At 32.4% G+C, this 20,335-nt stretch overlaps 1 long non-coding RNA gene across 2 annotated transcripts; it reads right to left on the bottom strand.

The window, feature by feature from the left end:
- Nucleotides 1-931: 931 nt before the first annotated feature.
- On the bottom strand, nt 932-16,850 carry LOC134716241 (uncharacterized). Of its 2 annotated transcripts, none has more exons than XR_010106845.1 (5): nt 16,648-16,850; nt 12,018-12,077; nt 11,268-11,412; nt 6,534-6,609; nt 932-2,695 (listed from the first exon to the last, which is right to left on the bottom strand). It is a non-coding gene; the product is annotated as an uncharacterized LOC134716241 (long non-coding RNA). The 2 variants fall into 2 exon arrangements; XR_010106846.1 differs by lacking the exon at nt 16,648-16,850 and adding an exon at nt 16,531-16,554.
- Between the last annotated feature and the right edge of the window lie 3,485 nt (nt 16,851-20,335).

Below are 20,335 nucleotides of genomic sequence, written 5' to 3'. Positions count from 1 at the left end.
TTGGAGAGTTGTCTTATTGTAAAGATTGTCATTGTTGAAGGTCAGATTACCCATAATTGCGTAAATCAATGATAACTGTTTGAGAGTTGTCTTATGGTAACGATTTGTTTATTGTTAAAGGTCAAATTACCATTAACGATAAAATCCATGATCACTGTTGGAGAGTTGTCTTATGTAACGATTGTTCATTGTTGAAGGTCAGATTACCCTTAATTTCTTAAATTCATGATCTCTGTTGGAGAGTTTTCTTATTGTAACGATTGTTTATTGTTGAAGGTCAGATTACCAATAGTTGCTTAAATTCATGATCACTGTTGGACGGTTGTCTTATTGTAACAATTGTTTATTGTTGAAGGTCAGATTACCCATAATTGCTTAAATGCATGATTTGTTGGAGAGTTGTTTCTTTGTAACCATTGTTCATTTTTGAAGGTCAGATTATCAATACTTGCTTAAATCCACGATCTCTGTTTGATCAAGGTCATTTACAACAAACAATAGTTCCACACACCAGATCTGAAAGTTGATAACATCTGAGAAACTGAATTGCTGGCTAGTATGAAAATTAATCATTGACCAATAAAACCATAAAAAAAGAGGTCAATGTCAGGTAAACCATAATGTACAGCCTGCCTGTAATGGAATAATCATTCCATACATCCATACATCAAATACCGTTGACTTGCTGCTTACAACGTCCCAGAAAAAAATATGTGGTCAAGTTCATGTAGCTATCAGACTGATTTGTAATCATTTAATACACCAACTTAATATGATACACAGACAAAAAGTGTGCAAACCTATAGTCCCCTTTGACTGTCTAACTAAGAGCCTAATAACTTGCATATAATTCTGGGTTCAAAGTAGTAATAATATTTTTTGGTACAAACTTTATTTCATTCAATGTCATTTCAAACAACACGAGTCACAAACATTACAAATAATAAATCATTCAGTTAATGTTCTTATTGCATCTATGATAAAAAGCAAAGAAAGTTTGTGAGGGCTTTTCCATTGAACTGAGATTAGGTAGGGACTATCAAAATATCCCTACAATTAAGAACAATATTTTAGATAATTCTACATTATGATAAAAGATGCAAACTGAACTAGTGAAAATGCGAGCTACTGCTCACTGATGATATCCCCGTCACAAGTGGATAATATTAATAGTGTTAAAATATGCAAACGTTTGGTAAACAGGAAGTTGTCGAGTGATGAATCTGAAAACGCATCACACGGTATAGCTGACTTATATAAATCCTGAAACCAAATTTCAGAAATCCTTGTATTGTAATTCTTGAGAAAAATGTGACGAAAATTTTCAACTTGGCTATCATGTGTAAAATCATACAAGTGTTTGGTAAACAGGAAGTTGTCAAGTGATCAATATGAAAACGCATCACACAGTATAGCTGACTTAGATAAACACTGAAACCAAATTTCAGAAATCCTTGTATTGTAGTTCCTGAGAAAAATGTGACGAAAATTTTCAACTTGGCTATCATGTGTCAAATCATACAAGTGTTCGGTAAACAGGAAATTGTCAAGTGATCAATCTGAAAACGCATCACACGGTATAGCTGACTTATATAAACCCTGAAATTAAATTTCAGAAATCCTTGTATTGTAGTTCCTGAGAAAAATGCGACGAAAAATATTCATGGGACAGAAGGACGGACGGACTGACGGACTGACAGACAGAGGTAAAACAGTATACCCCCCCTTTTTTTTAAACGGAAAGCAGGGGTATAATTAAGACCCATGACCCAAGTTCAATAATTTAACTTCCCTCCCTGATACATTTTAATGGAATAACCCTCACAGAGAATATACAGCTAAAAAAAAAACAAAAAAACATTTCATACGTGTGATATTGTTACGAAGACATACATTGAAATGTTTTACTTAAATATATGTAATTAATGTAAACACATGAATATTAAGTAAGTCAAGAGTATGGATAGTCATAGGAATGCACATAATAAGCGATACATTATTTTTTTTCTTTAATAAAAATGATGTATAGTCAACATTATCATTAACACAATTTATGATGGAGTATGTGCTGTATAGATGTCTTATTTAGAATTTGAAATTTGTATGAAATGTTCTCAGACTTCAAAATAAATAATTATCACAAATGACAAAATCTTTTGAATCCCACAGAATAAAAAAAATTAGATTTGTTTTAGACTAATTAAAAAATTGGCAAACATGAATGTGTCCATTAAGTACAAGGATGCCCCACTCACACTATTATTTTATGTTCAGTGGACAGTGAAATGGGATCAAAAATCTAATTTGGCATTAAAGTTAGAAAGATAATATCATAGGGAATATGTGTTCTAAGTTGATTTCACCTCAACTTTATCAAAAAATACCTTGGCCAAAAACTTTAACCTGGAGAGGGACAGACGGACAAAGGGGCGGACGAATGGACACATAGACCAGAAAACATAATGCCCCTCTACTATTGTAGTTGGGGCATAAACAATATCTAATGTGGTTAGATATTTGTTATTAAAGCTTCCTCTTATGAATAAATTTTACAAGATATATTTGTTTGTATAGCAGAGATAACAATGACTGCCAAAATTTAATGGTCATATACAAAAGAAATATTAAGTGCATTTCAAATATTAAATTCTTGCATATCTGTATCTTTCCTCTATCAATTTTCTTCTTAAATGACCTGAAAATAAAATCATTGTTTCATGGCTATTATAACATTTTTAATAAATAAAATGCAAAACAACCTGTTAAGTGCTAAAATTGAGTTTTTCAATTTGAATTATCAATCTATTTTAAGGTCAGTGCTAAAATTGAGTTTTCAATTTGAATTATCAATCTAATTTAAGGTCAAGGAACAGTAAATGGACTATTATACCACTGTCCCAGATTAGGGGAGGGTTTGAATTCTGCTAACATGTTTAACCCCTTCACATTCTCTTTGAAGTTGCCTGTCCCAAGTCAGGTGCCTGTAATTCAGTGGCTGTCATTAGTTTATGTGTTACATACCGATATTTGTTTTTTGTTCCGTGACCTTATTTATATTTGTTTTGCAACATCAAAACTGAAATTTATGTATCAACGTCATATAGTTTTAAAAAAAAAAATCTATGGAGAAGAATTAGAGATTTGATGAATTTTAAGACAGATTTTGGATGATTTTTGCCGATTTTAAGGGCTTTCTATACAAATGTTCACTCATATTGAAAGATTTCAATCAGTAAATATTTCAAATGATAAATGAGATAAATGCATAACTTTTTCGGTTTCCACTAGAGCCAGAGTTCTATACATGCAAAATTTGACTGAAATCTGTGACATAGCCCATTTAATGTAACTTGACTTTAATAAAGATTTTTTCACATCTCCCCTCTGACTATAGAATCCATCTGCAATAGAAAGTTAAATTTGCAAAAACTTATCTATGAAGAGTATACAAAAATAATGTTACCTACAGATAGTAAAATGTAAAATTGAAAATGGGGATTTTTTTAAAGAAACAACAACCTGACCAAAGAGCAGAAAGCAGCCAAAGGCCACCAATGGATCTTCAATACAACAAGAAAATCCCACAACCTGAAGCGTGCTCTTAATAGCTGTTTCTTAAACAAAAATATTTACTAGTTCAGTGATAATGGACGTCATACTTAACTTAACATTTGTTTTCGTTCCAATAATGAAATTTCATGTCTATCCAGAATAAACAGGTAGACATTTCAATGTGTGGTTTATCATTAACATCTACATCATTAGGTCTCTGGTGGAGAATTGTCTCATTGGCAAACTTAACACCACATCTTTTCTTTTTGATACGTTTGTCTGTACCATACACATAGAACAAGGGTAAAACCTGGATTGAAGTAATATAGATTCTATCACAGGGTTTTTTGTGTTTTAATATCAACTTGAAATAATTTTTTTTTTATATAAAAACATAAAGGGCTGCTCTAGAAAATACTATGTCCCGTCCCCCAAGAAAACATATAAAGGCTGTTCCAGAAAATATTATGCCCCCTCCAGGGAAGGTTATTAAAAAAAATTATGTATTTAAGAAAAAAAATATGTGGGTGGTTGTATTATGCATTATACTTTCATATCAAAATAAAACTTTAGTATGTAAGATATCATTGTATTACAATTTCAGGATATATGTGATAATTAAAATGTTATGCTTCAACAAAATTAAAAACAAAGGTCAAATGTTAAAAATAGTGTTGTCTCGTACAAGACTTAGAATATATTTGTCAAAGTAGGAATTTAAAAATCTGTAAAATTTCAAAAATATTTTTTGATTGCTGTAGTTTTTAATTTATTTTGTGAAGAAGAATATTGTCAAGGTTAGAAACTTGCTTTTAAAAGGGATAACAGATATTATATGTGATGCACCAAAAACCCACCGGATGACAAGCTTGATTGTTTGTTGCTTTACGCCATATTAGCACAGAAAGGCTATATCGCGGTGACCAGATGACAAGATATTTTTTACTTTGTTTGATATTTAGTTTCATGGTGTCCTTATACTTATGAAATGAACAAAGAAACTAAAAAAATGTGTAAGGGTTCCGCGGAACCCAGTGTCTCGCCTACTTTTGCTGTAACTCCCAGGCTCAACAAAAATGAGGAAAAAAAATATTCCTCTTGATACTATCTTTTGATTGTAAGAAGCTATTGTCCAAGTTTGGTAAAAATTTCAGGATAGTTTATGAATCGAATAAATGTTTTAAAAACTGTAACTGCAGACTGTATGTAATGTTAACTGGAAGAAAAACTAAGTCCATTTATAAGTAAAATACAGATACACTGGTACAAACCCAGGATAGTTAAAGAAAGTTATTAAAATTTCAAAAACTTTAACCACAGAGTGAATGTAATGTTTCCCCGCAGAAAAACTAAGTCCATTTATAGGTAAAAAACAGAATAAATGGAATTTTATTTTTGCAAACCATTTATAAATAAAATACAGAAAAAATAGAATTTTAATTTTACTAAATTTCTTTATGGATACTATCTTATGATCATAAAAAAGCTTCTGTCCAAGTTTGGTAGAAATCCAGTATAGTTTAAGAATGAAAATTTAATAACTTTCTTAAACCACAGAGTGAATTTTTGTGGACGCCGCCGCCGACGCTTGAAAGTAGGATCGCTTAGTCTTGCATTTTGGACTAAAGTCGAAGGCTCGACAAAAATGTGAGGTTGTCAGGTGTAGGACCTGTCTTGCATAAGTTAGTGATTCACATAAACACATACCTAATTCTGTCCCAAACAAAGAGAAACATTTAATACAGTTTCAAGTTTCATAAATTTTGACACCAGAAACTAGACCATTTTTCATATTTAAATTTTCATTACATCTATACAGGTGTCATATGTGGAGCAGGATCTGCCTACCCTTCTAGATCACCTCCTTTTTTTAATAGGGTCAGCTTTAGTGTTACATGTTTTATGCAATATTGGTTGTCTGTTGGTCTTTTAAATTTTTCTTTGGTACCTTTCGCTTCTCTTCTATTATAGCTTTTATTATAATATAAAGGGGGCTCGCAGGTCTGAATCAATTTTTTTTTTTAAATATAGGATTTCGCTATTCTTTTCTATAAATAAACTTTATCCTAATCTTAAAAGAAAATTTAAATAAAAATATGGGGTTCCCGTTTATTTAAGCTCATAATCTGCATTTGAAAGAAGCATGTATTTCTGTTAAGGTACTTTTTTTCTGTTGAACTAATAGGAGAAAAAAAGGTAAAATCAAAAGAAAAAAAGAAAGAAATAACAGAAATCGCTTAAATTTTTCAATAGTTTAGTATAAGTACAGTTCATTTGAAAACAATAATAAAAAATAAAGGTCACCGATGAGTTAAAAGTTATTTCAGTTTGTTTTTTTTTAAATGACATTTTTTCACCAAGGGGAGATAATTTGGAGCATTTTCAATGATATAAACATTTTAAAAGTCATCTGGGGCCAAAACAAATTGTTTTTTTTTGGTTGATTTTTGTACAATATCATAAAGTAACACTAAAAGTGTAATAAATAAAATTTGAAATGAAAAAAAAATGTTTCAATGGTTACTGATGTATTTGTACCCTCGAGCCTCTTTAAAAGGAAAATGCAATAAAAAAACAAAACAAATGGTTAAAATCAATCTTGAAGTGAAATGTCTGACTCTCCTAAATATTACTGCAATTTTCAAAATTTCTCTACCATTTTTAAGACAATAAACATAACCTGAATTTGCCCTTCTGTTCTATTTTTAACCATGCATGGCAACTATGATGGTTGGCATGCCAGGTCCTTGGACAAGATATCTGAATGATGATTGTATACCAGTTTGGTTATATTTGGCTCAGTAGTTTCAGATTAGATTTTTGTAAAAGTAACCAGACAATTACGACAGACTTCAAGTGATGAGAAAAGCTCACTTGACCCTTTGGGTCAGATGAGCTTAACTGAAATGATTCATCTATCAGCCAACACATATAGACAATGAAAACATTTGTATGAATTTAACACTTATTATAGATATTACCATATGGAGAAAATCCAAGCAACACTGACAGTCTTTAATGCATGTTTTGCTTGTCTAAATTACTATAACCATTCACCTAAAAATAACAAAGAAACAATAACATGATAGCAAATTAATTAAAGTTGATAAATAAAGAGAAAAATAACTAGAGGCTCTAAAGAGCCTGTGTCGCTCACCTTGGTCTATGTGCATATTAAACAAAGGACACAAATGGATTCATGACAAAATTGTATTTTGGTGATGGTGATGTGTTTGAAGTTCTTACTTTACTGAACGATTTTGCTTCTTACAATTATATCTATCATGAACTTTGCCCATTAGTAACAGAGAACTATATTTGGTAAAAATTTACATAAATTTACCAAAATAATGAAAATTGTTAAAAATTGACTATAAAGGGCAATAACTCCTTAAGGGGTCAATTGACCATTTAGGTCATGTTGACTTATTTGTAGATCTTACTTTGCTGAACATTATTGCTGTTTACAGTTTATCGCTATCTATAAAAGTATTCAAGATAACCAAAAACGGCAAAATTTCTTTAAAAATTACCAATTGGAGGGCAGCAACCCAACAACCAGTTGTCCAATTCATCTGAAAAATTCAGGGCAGATAGATATTGACTTGATTAACAATATAACTTCTTGTCAGATTTGCTCTAGATGCTTTGGTTTCATAGTTATAAGCAAAAACTGCATTTTACCCCTATGTTCTATTTTTAGCCGTGGCGGCCATCTTGGTTGAATGGCCAGGTCATCGGACACATTTTTCAAACTAGATACCCCAAAGATGATTGTGGCCTAGTAGCTATAGTTTCAGTGGAGATTTTGTAAAAGATTACTTAGATTTATGAAAAATGGTTAAAGATTGACTATAAAGGGCAATAACTCCTAAAGGGGTCAACTGACCATTTTTGGTCATGTTGCTTTATTTGTAGATCTTACTTTGCTGAACATTATTGCTGTTTACAATTTATCTCTATCTATAATAATATTCAAGATAATAACCAAAAACAGCAAAATTTCCTCAAAATTACAAATTCAGAGGCAGCAACCCAACAACCGATTGACCGATTCATCTGAAAATTTCAGGGCAGATAGTTCTTGACCTGATAAACATTTTTATCCCATGTCAGATTTCCTCAAAATGCTTTGGTTTTTGAGTTATAAGCCAAAAACTGCATTTTACCCCTATGTTCTATTTTTAGGGGTGGCGGCCATCTTGGTTGGTTGACCAGGTCACGCCACACATTTTTTAAACTAGATACCCCAAAGATGATTGTGGCCAAGTTTGGATTAATTTGGCCAAGTAGTTTCAGAGGAGAAGATTTTTGTAAAAGATTACTTTAATTTACCAAAAATGGTTAAAAATTGACTATAAAGGGCAATAACTCCTAAACGGGTCAACTGACCATTTTGGTCATGTTGACTTATTTGTAGATCTTACTTTACTGAACATTATTGCTGTTTACAGTTTATCTCTATCTATAATAATATTCAAGATAATAACCAAAAACAGCAAAATTTCCTCAAAATTACCAATTCAGGGGCAGCAACCCAACAACCGATTGACCGATTCATCTGAAAATTTTAGAGCAGATAGATCTTGACCTGATAAACATTTTTATCCCATGTCAGATTTCCTCAAAATGCTTTGGTTTTTGAGTTATAAGCCAAAAACTGCATTTTACCCCTTTGTTCTATTTTTGCCGTGGCGGCCATCTTGGTTGGTTGACCAGGTCACGCCACACATTTTTTAAACTAGATACCCCAAAGATGATTGTGGCCAAGTTTGGATTAATTTAACCAAGTAGTTTCAGAGGAGAAGATTTTTGCAAAAGATTACTTTAATTAACGAAAAATGGTTAAAAATTGACTATAAAGGGCAATAACTCCTAAACGGGTCAACTGACCATTTTGGTCATGTTGACTTATTTGTAGATCTTACTTTGATGAACATTATTGCTGTTTACAGTTTATCTCTAACTATAATAATATTCAAGATAATAACCAAAAACAGCAAAATTTCTTCAAAATTACCAATTCAGGGGCAGCAACCCAACAATCGATTGACCGATTCATCTGAAAATTTCAGGGCAGATAGATCTTGACCTGATAAACATTTTTACCCCATGTCAGATTTGCTCTAAATGCTTTGGTTTTTGAGTTATAAGCCAAAAACTGCATTTTACCCCTATGTTCTATTTTTAGCCGTGGCGGCCATCTTGGTTGGTTGACCGGGTCACGCCACACATTTTTTAAACTAGATACCCCAATGATGATTGTGGCCAAGTTTGGTTTGATTTGGCCCAGTAGTTTCAGAGGAGAAGATTTTTGTAAAAGTTAACGACGACGGACGACGACGACGACGGACGACGGACGACGACGGACGACGACGGACGACGGACGACGGACGCCAAGTGATGAGAAAAGCTCACTTGGCCCTTCGGGCCAGGTGAGCTAAAAAGTAATAAATGTGGATTTCTTGAATTAAATAAGTCAGTTTCCAATGGGAAACTCTATGCAAGAATGTAAGCCAAAGGGGAGATTTCTTGTTACATTGTTAATATTTCTTGGTTAAGTGCTCACAAGTTAAATCAATTAAAATGTGTATGTTTCTGTCTCAAATCTGGAACCAGGAGACTAATATTCAGTGGTTTGTTTCCATTAAAATTGTTTTTCTATTTATTCTATCATTAATTTAGCCATTACTTTTTCTAATTTAGTCTTTTACTACTCATGGTTGAAGGCATTACTTATTGTCCCTTCTACCCAAATCAATTGTGACTAGTTGTCACATTGGTAATCATGCCACATCTCTATCTTTTCAAACCTCTTTAGAAGTTCCTGTACATGTATAAAGTCTGTATCATATGAAAAAAAACCAAATATGAGTACAAATGTATATGTTGATCATATGTTGTTTTCAGAGCCCAGAAATTTAGAAATGATCCGGCAGGTAAACTTATTGATCCTTTAAATAAACTCATTTAAACAATTACCAAATCAAAACTGTAATAAGTTCTTTGAATTTTGTTTTTATTGGAAATAATATTGATTTGTTATTATTTAATGAAAATCGAACTATAGTTATATACCTAATAATAAATACAGATTTATGGATCTTACAATCTGTCAATACCTGTATCTTGGCATTGCACAAGTTTTTGTTTTTCTCTGTTTATGACACCTGTTCACTAAATCCATTAGATGGTGCATGTGTATTGATTGACAAATCAGTCTAAGATGCATGATTCTTTTTATAAGTTGTTATTGGCTTTGAACTAACTAGCTGTCAGTAACTGTAAACATTTGTTTTTCACTCATTTTTTTGTACATTAATTAGGCAGGTTTTTTTCTATTTTTTTGTTGGGATGTACAAGTACCCATCCATGTCAACTTTCTGTTTTTTGATAGATGTATTTCTATTTGTATCCATGAGCTGAGTTAATTTTTTTTCAACTGGGTTATTATGTTGTATTGTTTAACCACTTTTCCAGGTTAGGGGAAGGGTTAGTGCCTTAAAACTAGTTTAACCCTTCACAATCAAATGTGCCTGTCGCAGGTCAGGAACCTGTAGTGGATTTTTGCTGCTGTGACTGTGTTACATATATTTTTTTACATAAATTAAGCCATTATTTTTCTCGTTTGAATTGTTTTACATTTTTTGTTTTGAGGATTTTTATAGCTGCCTATGTGGTGTTGGTTTTGTTCTTTGTTGAAGGCTTACGGTGACATATAGTTGTTAATTCTGTGTCATTTTAAGCCTGACAAAGTTTTAAACGTTTTGCTTAATATCTTTATTTCAAATTATTTAAATAATTTCTGTACAGTTGTAAGACATAAAAGTGTCCTGTGAAAAAGTGTCCATGTGGACAATTTTTCATAGATTTTTGGTATTTAATAATGTCCATTGCCATGAAATATTGTCCCTCAAGTGGACAGATTTTTACTGCAAAAGTTATGAAATAGTGTCCACCTACAGGACAAGTTGTCATAGAAGTGGCTATTAAATTGTGACCTCCAAGGGAAGTAATATAAAGGTCATTAACAAGTTTTATTACACTTGAATATTAATAAAAATCCAAAGGATTGATTGACATTGATTAATATACAAATGTTAACAAAAAAATAAGGATGGAAGTGAATAGAGAGAACTTAAAGTTTTAAGAAATACCAAGCTAACGATAATGACAATGAAAGAAGAACAAAAAGGAAGAAGAGTGTAAAGTATAACATCAAATGTGAAGAACTTTACTATATTTATTATGAGAAGAAGGCAATAGAAATTATAGAATTTTGGTATTAAACACTGTCCATTGCCATGGAATGCTGTCCCCTAAGTATACAGCATTTTTCAGCAACAAAGATAATTATGAGTGCCAATGAGACAACTCTCTGTCAAGGTTACAATGTATTAAAGTTCGCAATTATTGGTTAAAAAATGTCTAGTAATAACAAGGCAATAGACATCATTTAATATTTTGATCATACCAAAAAAATGTCCTGATGGACATAATGTCCTGAAAATAGTGTCCACCTGTACAAAATTATAGTATTAAATAATGTCCATGTTCATAGCATTTTTCATTCATGAGGACATATTTTCATAGGAAATTGTGTCCAGGACACATTTAAATAAGTAAATTTTGTCCATGTATTTACTATGAAATAAAGTCCTGTGGACATCATTTCATGGGAGACAATATTAAATCCTACACAGTATGTGGTTTACCATAAAACATCGTCTCATATGTGAATTGTTGGTGTTCTATTGTTATTCTTTGTCAAATTGTCTGTGAATTGGTCATACAGTATTGCTGCCAGATGGGACAGTATCTTGCTCTTTACTTCATCAAAAACTTTAAGGGCATCTGTACCTAAAAAATAAACATTTTCATGTATGTGAATAGTTATCTAACTTTCAATAGTTTAGAGGGATTTTTTACCCAAATCATTACAATATTATCTTTGAAAAAAGCAATATTAGTACACAATGTACTACTGGAATTTATTCAAGAAATAAATAAGAAACAGTCAGAAACAATCTGTCAACACCTTATGGTGTTTATACATATATCTCAACTTGTTCGATGTGCTCCTGTATACGTAACTAGTACATGTACATGTATTGTAACAATACATTTGATTTTAATGAAAGAAATTTTAATCTCTGAATTACTGAAAATTGTTACACCAAAGTTCTTGATATCACAAACAAGTCAAAACATTTACAAAATGTTATCATTGAACAAGGACATCATTCGTAATTAAAGATCAACATGTAGACATCTTATACTTTCAGGTATTTCACATCCAATATTTTATGGCAATATTCTGTACCAAGCAATGAACTTGAACAAGGAGGATCTGAATTAAGGTCATTTCCTGAAAATTTGGAAGCAAGCTGGAGTCCAGATGTAGGTTTTGTATCCTGTTTAATTATTCATGATGACCTGAACACCTTTCTTTAATTTCCTTTTACCTCTTTCATATGTAACATGGGCATAATGTCTGCCTCTTTTCCTAACCAAAGGCATTTTATCTAAAAATAAAAAAAACAGACATGAATTCATCATACTTTACAGACAGGACTTCCTCAGTAGGGAAAAAAGCTATTGAAAATGACATGTTGCAATATTTTTTTTTGCAGTTCTGGGTCTAGATAATTTAAGTTTAGCGCATCTTGAATTAATAAGCCCACAATGTCACAGTCACATCGAACATTTATAAAGATAAAACATGGTCCATTGAATTGGAAAAGTGCAAATTAAAAGCTGATGCTTATAAAACACTACTTAAATGACAGATTCTAATGAATATATAAGGGGCAATAACCTAAATTTCTGTTACCCTGATGATAATTTCAGGGCAGGTAGACCTTGACCTAACTCCTTCTCTCATTTGCTCTAAATGCTTTAGTTTTTGAAATAAATAATTATTCTGATTTGCTCTAAATGCTTTAGTTTTTGAAATAACTAATTATTTAGCCAAAAACTGCATTCTACCCTATATTCTATTTTTAGCCAAGGTGGTCATGTTTTTCGGGAAAACAGAAAATAAAACATAAACTTTATTGGAGATACCCTAATTATAATTCACCTCAAGTTTGGTTGAAATTTGGTATTAATATTGATTTTGTTATCAGTAAACTAAAAGCAAACTAACATTTTTGTTATATACATACACACATTCATGGATTTTACAATCTGTTAATTGATACCCGTATCTTGGCATTGCACAAGGTCATGTTTTTCTCTGACTGTTTATGACGTCTTTACACTAAATCCATTTGATGTTGATGTTTTAGATGCATGATTTTTTTTATTATAGCGAACCAAATGAAAGTTTTCCAGAGTCGTCTGCTCTTTACCAAGGTATTTAAACTTTTGCAAGTTTACCTGTCCCATTGAATCAATACAATAGGTTTTAAAATTGTTCTCTGTGTAGTTTATTCACTTGGACATTTAAATTTCTTCTAGGAGAAATCTATCACTCATTGATTAATTTGCCTGACCAAAAAAATATCTTCTTTGTTGATTGAAATACATGTATAAACTCACCTAAACTGCATGTGATACAATATTTATTCAGTATCAATAATATATTTTCCATCTGTTCAATATAACTTTATAATATAATATAAATTAAGCACTGATTTAATTATAAAAAGTTTATTTCTGATTTTTTTTAAGTACTGCATGCTATTATGTTTCAAAGAATCTGCATGTTTTTCATGGTTCTTCAGTTATAAAGAATACATTTATGAAGACCTTTATTTAAACATTATCATTTTAAGTTTTTATTTGTGAACAGACTATAAAAAATAGCAAATTTTAATAGGTAAAATGTTGAAAATTGATCATCAGAAATCAACTTTTAATTTTTAAATCAGTGTTTATATCAGACAAATTGAAAATGTCTTATTGATTGAATAAATACAACATCACATGCAGTTTAATAATTACTTATTTGTACATGTATTTCCATCATTGACAGTTCAATTTTTTGTTCAGGTAAATTAATCAGTGAGTGATAGATTTCTCTTGCAAGAAATTTAAAGGTCCCATTGAATGAACTAAACAGAGAACAATACCTGTTGTATTTGTTTAATGGGACAATAGAACTTACAAAGTTTAAATCGACAGGTAACTTGCAGGTGAATCTGTGGAAAACTATGATAGGCTTCGCAATAAGTGTTATTGGCTTTGAACTAGCTGTCAGTAACTGAGAGTACTCACAGATCTGTACTAATGGTCTTTTTGTTGTTTGGATGTATAAGTGCCCAGCCACTTTCACTCTGTTTTTGTTAGATATACTTCTATTTGTATCCATCTGATGAGTTTTTAAAGCCTTTTTCAACTGATTTTTATAATTCGTTTCAATGTTGTACTATTGCACCACTGTTCCATGTTAGAGTGGGTTGGGATCCAGCTAACATGTTTAACACTGTCACATTATGTATGTATGTGCCTTTCCCAAGTCAGGAGCCTGCAATTCAGTAGCTGTTGTTTGTTGCTGTGTTACATATTTGTTATATGTTCATTTACTTGTAAATTAATTAGGCCGTTAGTTTTCTCGTGTGAATTGTTTTACATTTGACATTTCTAGGCCTTTTATAGCTGACTATATACTAGCAATTATTATCACTGAACTAGTATATATTTGTTTAGGGGCCAGCTGAAGGACGAATCCGGGTGTGGGGATTTCTCGCTACATTGAAGACCTGTTGGTTATTTTCTGCTGTTTTTTTTTTTTTTTATGGTCGGGTTGTTGTCTCTTTGACACATTCCCCATTTCCATTCTCAATTTTATGTAGTATTGGGTTTGCTCAATGTTGTAGGCTGTACAGTGACCTATAGTTGTTTATTTCTGTGTCATTTGATCTTTTGAGAAGAGCTGTCACATTGGAAATTATACCACATCTTCTATTTTATATTATGATGAACAAATTGTGCAAAATTGTCTTTAAAGGGAAATAACTCCTTAAAGTGGTCAATTGAAAGTTTTGGTCTTTTAACTTTGCTGAACATATTTGCTGTTTACAGTCTTTATCTATATAAATAATAATCTAGAAAATAACCAAAAACAGCAATTTTTCCAAAATTTACTTTATAAATGTAGTGGCAGCAACACAAAAATGGGTTGTTCCATTCATCTGAAAATTTCAGGGTTGATAAATCTTATTTGCTCTTAATGCTTCAGTTTTTATAAGTATAAGACAAAAACTGCATTTTTACCTATGTTCTATTTAATTTTTAGCCATGGTGGCCATAGTTTTTTTTACGAAACACAAAATAAAACAATAAGGATCATTTTGAATAAGTTTGCCTGCAAGTTGTTCAGTAGTTTCAGGGAAGAACATTTTTCAAAGCTCAAAAACATAATAAACAAATTGTTTAAAATTGCCTTTAAAGGCCAATAACTCCTTAACCCTTTCCTCCATAATGACGCTTTTTGACGCCACCCCCTTTACTCCATAATGACGCCTTGTGACGCCTGTGTAGGACCTCAGATGAAACACTTTGACTACAAAATGTCTGCATCAGACTTGAAAAAAAATGTATCCAATATGAAAAGGATATTCATGAGAATATCTGATTTGAATTTCATTGATGAAATGTTCATTTTCACAGAGCATTAATACTTTAAACCTGATGATTTTTTTTTATTGAAAAAATCCTATGCGAATCAAGTATGTAAGAAAAAAAAATCCATGGAGGAAAGGGTTAAGGGATAAATTTGGTCATTTATACATAATTGACTTATTTGTAGATCTTACTTTGCTGAACATTTTTGCTGTGCACAATCGTTATCTATAATAATAGTCAAGAAAATAACCAACAATTGCAAATGTTCCCTAAAATCTAATACATTGTACTAATATATTGGCAGCAACCCAACAATCAGTTGACAGGTTTGTCTGAAAATTTCAGATACATAGATGTAAAGCTAATCAAAAATTTTAGGCCATGACAGATTTGCTCTTAATGCCTTAGTTTTCAGATATAATCCAAAATCTACACATGTTTAACCCCGCCACATTATTAATGTATTTGTCTGTCCCAAGTCAGGAGCCTGTAATTCAGTGGTTGTCGTTTGTTTATGTTTTACATATTTGTTTTTTTCTTTCATTTTTTAACATAAATAAGGCCTTTTGTTTTCTCTTTTGAATTATTTTACATTGTCTTATCAGGGCCTTTTATAGCTGACTATGCGGTATGGGCTTTGTTCATTGTTGAAGGCCATTCGGTGACCTATAGTTGTTAATTTCTGTGTCATTTTTGGTCTTTCGTGGATAGTTGTCTCATTGGCAATCATACCACATCTTCTTATTATATTGTTGTACAGTGATTTCCACTGAGAATAGGCGGAGACAATGTGACCTGATTGCCTGCGGACTAGTCCAAATAATTATAACGTCTTGAAAGGCTATTATAATTTTTTCTTTGACGCCTTACTTCACTACCCACGGACTATATATATAACACAGCTTGCAGACTTCCTCTAGTAATGGACTTCTGGTATCATATACTCAGGTGTGTAGCCTAAATTACCCTTATTAATAATACAATCTTAAAAGATATCATGAATATACATATGTACCAGTGGTGGATCCACAGGTTGGAATCTCCCCCCCCCCCCCCTTTTTGATGATCAATGCATTTGAATGGGGGACGTATATTTGTACAATGCTTAAAATTGGTTAATTGATAACCCCAAACTTCCTTCAACAACACGCATGACAGCTGACAGATCCAATGCCATAAGTCATGTACAATAAAACAATATCATATCTCTCTACAATCGGAAGTTTAAGAGTACACCATTTGTAAAGGGTATCAGTAACGAGAATCAGTACCAATTTTCGAAGGGCAGCGAGCTCTCACATATAAGGGACTATTAGCCTATTGGTCCACAAAAAAAAATACACAGAACGCAAGAATTTGTATAGTTAGTAACTATACAAATCCTTGCACGTTGCTCGAGCTTTTTACCGATTTCACGAAACTATATCCCCACTATGCAGACTAAACAATCTCGATCATCAAGGTGTTATTGTCGACTGAATTCTAATGTATAGTATAATTTATATAATTTATAACTGTATTCACTATTTATCTGTTTTTTTCCTGTCAATATACTGTCATTACTGGTCTTCGTGATAATGGCGACAGGCTTGCTCAGCTTTTATAAAACCATATAAAAGTTAAAACGGATGCGGTAACGTCTTACAGTTATGCTGGGGAAGTACGGATTATGACACTTATTATTGCTTCTATAAGACATTTGTTAGACCGTATGGTCCCACGGTCTTAATTTGTTAGTTATATAAGAAGGCTAAAAAACCTAATAAATTTCTTATATTATAAGCTAAAAGGTATAGGATTGGGTGGATTTTCCGGCGTTAATCCTAAATGTGGGTTTCTTCGTACTGTCCCATTTTCGTGCCTCAAAAGGTGCCACCAATTTTCAACTTGGGTGGCCATCTGTTTTAGTGTTCATGTAGTCTCTGTGTAAGTTTCTTGGTCTGTCCCATTATGTTTTTCTCGGATATTTTTTGATAAATAAATTTCCTAGTGAAATTCGCTTCGCAGGTATTGCAGTTAAAATTCTGGACGGTTCCTTCATAAAAAGTTCTGTTGTGTCTTTTAAGTGTTCCTAAGTTTGCCAAGTTCTTGTTGCATTTGGTGCAATTAATTGCTATTGTTCCTTCTCTATTCCTTGCCCTTGGTGTAACTTTAGTTTTTGCCATTTTAGCGTCTTCTATTCAATCCCCAGGGTTCTGCTGTTGACAGTTGTCTTATACAAGCTTCCTCCGTTCTTAAGCGAGGATTGCATTCTTTCGCATGATTTGACAACCCGGCATTCCAAGGTATTCACTTCAGGGACTCTACCTAAACGATTTCAAAGGCGTTGGTCACCACACGGAGTTTAATTTCAAACAAAGTTTAGCAAAATTAATCCTTTATTGAGGAGTTTTTGTGAAAACTGAATACTATGAATATTTTGCATTTAACGTTTCATTTCATTTTCATCATTTATTTTTACGCAAAATGTAAAATAAACAACATTTATATGATATATTAAACCACAATTTCAAAATGATTTATCGTTTGACAAGCATTATTTCAACTTGTGCATTGAAACAAGATATACACTACTAAATGAAGATACAGGTTTTCCACTTGAAATTCGACTTGTAAAAAAAATTGAATCGGACCGATACTATTACTTTAATCTATAAATGATATTTTGTATCACAACGATTTATCATTGCTAAAATTTGTTCAATATAATCTGTTTTGTTAGTTCATGGTCCCATTTCGTGTTGGTTATCGTGTTTTTATGTATTTTTACCAGATTTCAAATTTTCGTATGTTTATTTGATATGGTTTTATTTTACATTTAAAAAAAATTAAGAACCAAGTCTGAATTTGGACATGTAGTTATCTGAAAAATGTTTGAATTAGAAAGTCCTGTACGATTAGGTTCTAGTAGTTAAAAAATGCAACACATGGCTTTCAATTTTGAAAACTGTATCGTACTGAATCACTTCCTTTACTGTTAAGAGTAAACGTTGCTTCTTAAGTTCTGTTGTAAGACTTAATGATGGAAACTGCCAGCAATGTGTTGTAGAGAATTGGCCGTTTGTTGAATCTGGTTTAGTGAACCAATTCAGTTTTGATGCCTCTTGTGCACTTTCCCTACCTACCTTTGGCCAATCACTCACAGTTTACACCAGTATGAGAGGTGGTATGGCATTGCTTAAATGTATTGATGATAACACTAAACAGCTATGATACGCCCGACGTCTTGTGTGGAAGTTTTATGCAATAATCATAAATAGTTTCTGAGAAAGTTTTAAGCAATAACCATATATTGATTTTGAGACACAGCGGGACATGTGAAATCCCCAACCCTGTGTTTTTTTACAAAAAAACTAAATATCACTAAAATAAAATTTTGAATCAAAACCAAAAAGTATACAGATCTTTAGATTAATATAACAAAGACATGTGTAAAGTTTTAAGCAATGATCATAAATCGTTTTTGAGATATGGTGCGACATGTAAAAGAAACCTCCCCCTTTTTTACAAAATACTCAATAACTCAAAAATAAAATTTTGAATCATCACCAAAAAGTATTCAGATATTAGGATTAATATAACAAAGACGTGTTTAAAGTTTTAAGCCATAATCAAGAATCGTTTTTGAGATACGGTGCGACATCTGAAAAAAACACGCCCCCTGTTTTAGTTACAAAGTGCCGTAAATCAAATAGTTTTAATCTTATTTTCACCAAAAAGTATACAGATCATTTGACTATCATAAGAAAAAACTATGTAGAGTTTCATGAAATTGGGACAAGTTGTCTTCAAGTTACGATGCGACATGTTTACGCCGGACGGACGGACACCGAACATTTGTATACCATAATACGTCCCGTCAAAATTTTGATGGGCGTATAAAAAGGCAAACACAAAATGGTGAACTTGCAGTTGACTATTATAAAAATATGACCCAATGCTGTTCTCAAGCCAACACAGTAGCAGACATTTTTTTACCGCTACGACATGAAGAGCTCAATAAAGCTGTCTGTTGAACAGGAGAGCCGCACAAAGAGTACACCTTCAACCAAAGTGTATCAGATTATTGAAGGGAGACGGACTCCTGACTGGAAGAAGTTTCTTTCTGTTAAAGAAAACCAACAGACTCTCCCTAATTTCTTTGGTAGTTTTTTAAAACTATGTCAAATCCTCTATGATTCCACCTTATAGTGAGGTTTACTCAGCTGGAACGTTTGTAAATCCGAAATTCTCGAAGTTATTTCAGACAATAATGTTAATGACTGTCGAAACTTAGCATGCACTCACCAAGGGCCAATACTCGTATGATAATTAATGCCTTATACTCTGACATGAAGTTATTAGAAATGGGAAAGAGCGACAGAATAATCATAAGGACATCTGATATGGGTGTGTATGTTCTGTGTATTCACTTCTGCAAACAAATGACACACGCATGCGAGTTGTATGTGCAGATGGATGTGTACGGATTGATAATTTAGTCTTAGATGTATGATTTATTAGTTGTTGGAGGCTTTGAACTAGCTGTCAGATAACTGCGAGTACTCTCAGATCTGTTACTAGTGTCTTTTTGTTGTTGAGATGTACAAGAACCGGGCCACGTCCAATTGTATGTTTGTCCATCTGATACGTTCAGCCGTTTTTAACTGATGTTTTATAGTTCGTTCTTATGTTGTACTGTTATACCACTGTCCCAGGTTAGGGGAAGCGTTTGGGATCCCGCTTACATGTTTAACCCCGCTTACATGTTTAACCCCGCCACATTATTTATGCATGTGCCTGTCCCAAGCCAGGAGCCTGTAATTGAGTGGTTGTGGTTGATTATGTGTTACATACTTGTTTTCGTTATTTTATATATATAAATGATTCCGATAGTTTTCTCGTTTGAAGACTTTAAGGGATACACACAACTGTTTTAGTTACAGAGCTTTGGGAGTACTGACAAAGATGCAGCCCTTGTTTGTGTAAGAATTTAGTTTCTCTAATTGTTGTGCTATTTTCAAATTTTCTGACCGGTGTGAGAAAAATATTTCTCCTCACTAGTGAAAAATCTGTTCTCGGCAAATGATTATGATTATGACGTCAAAATGTTTTGTTTTCTTCTCAATTTTCCTATTATGACGTCATGAAAAAAGGCGACCTTACCTGATGACGTCGCATATAAAGAGCACAATTTTCTGAAAATCTTTGAAAAAGAACGATAAAAAGCATT

Source organism: Mytilus trossulus, chromosome 4 (assembly GCF_036588685.1).
Source record: "Mytilus trossulus isolate FHL-02 chromosome 4, PNRI_Mtr1.1.1.hap1, whole genome shotgun sequence".
NCBI lineage: Eukaryota > Metazoa > Mollusca > Bivalvia > Mytilida > Mytilidae > Mytilus > Mytilus trossulus.
The sequence above is the reverse complement of the archived record's forward strand: the minus strand, read 5'-3'. Positions and strand labels throughout refer to the sequence as shown.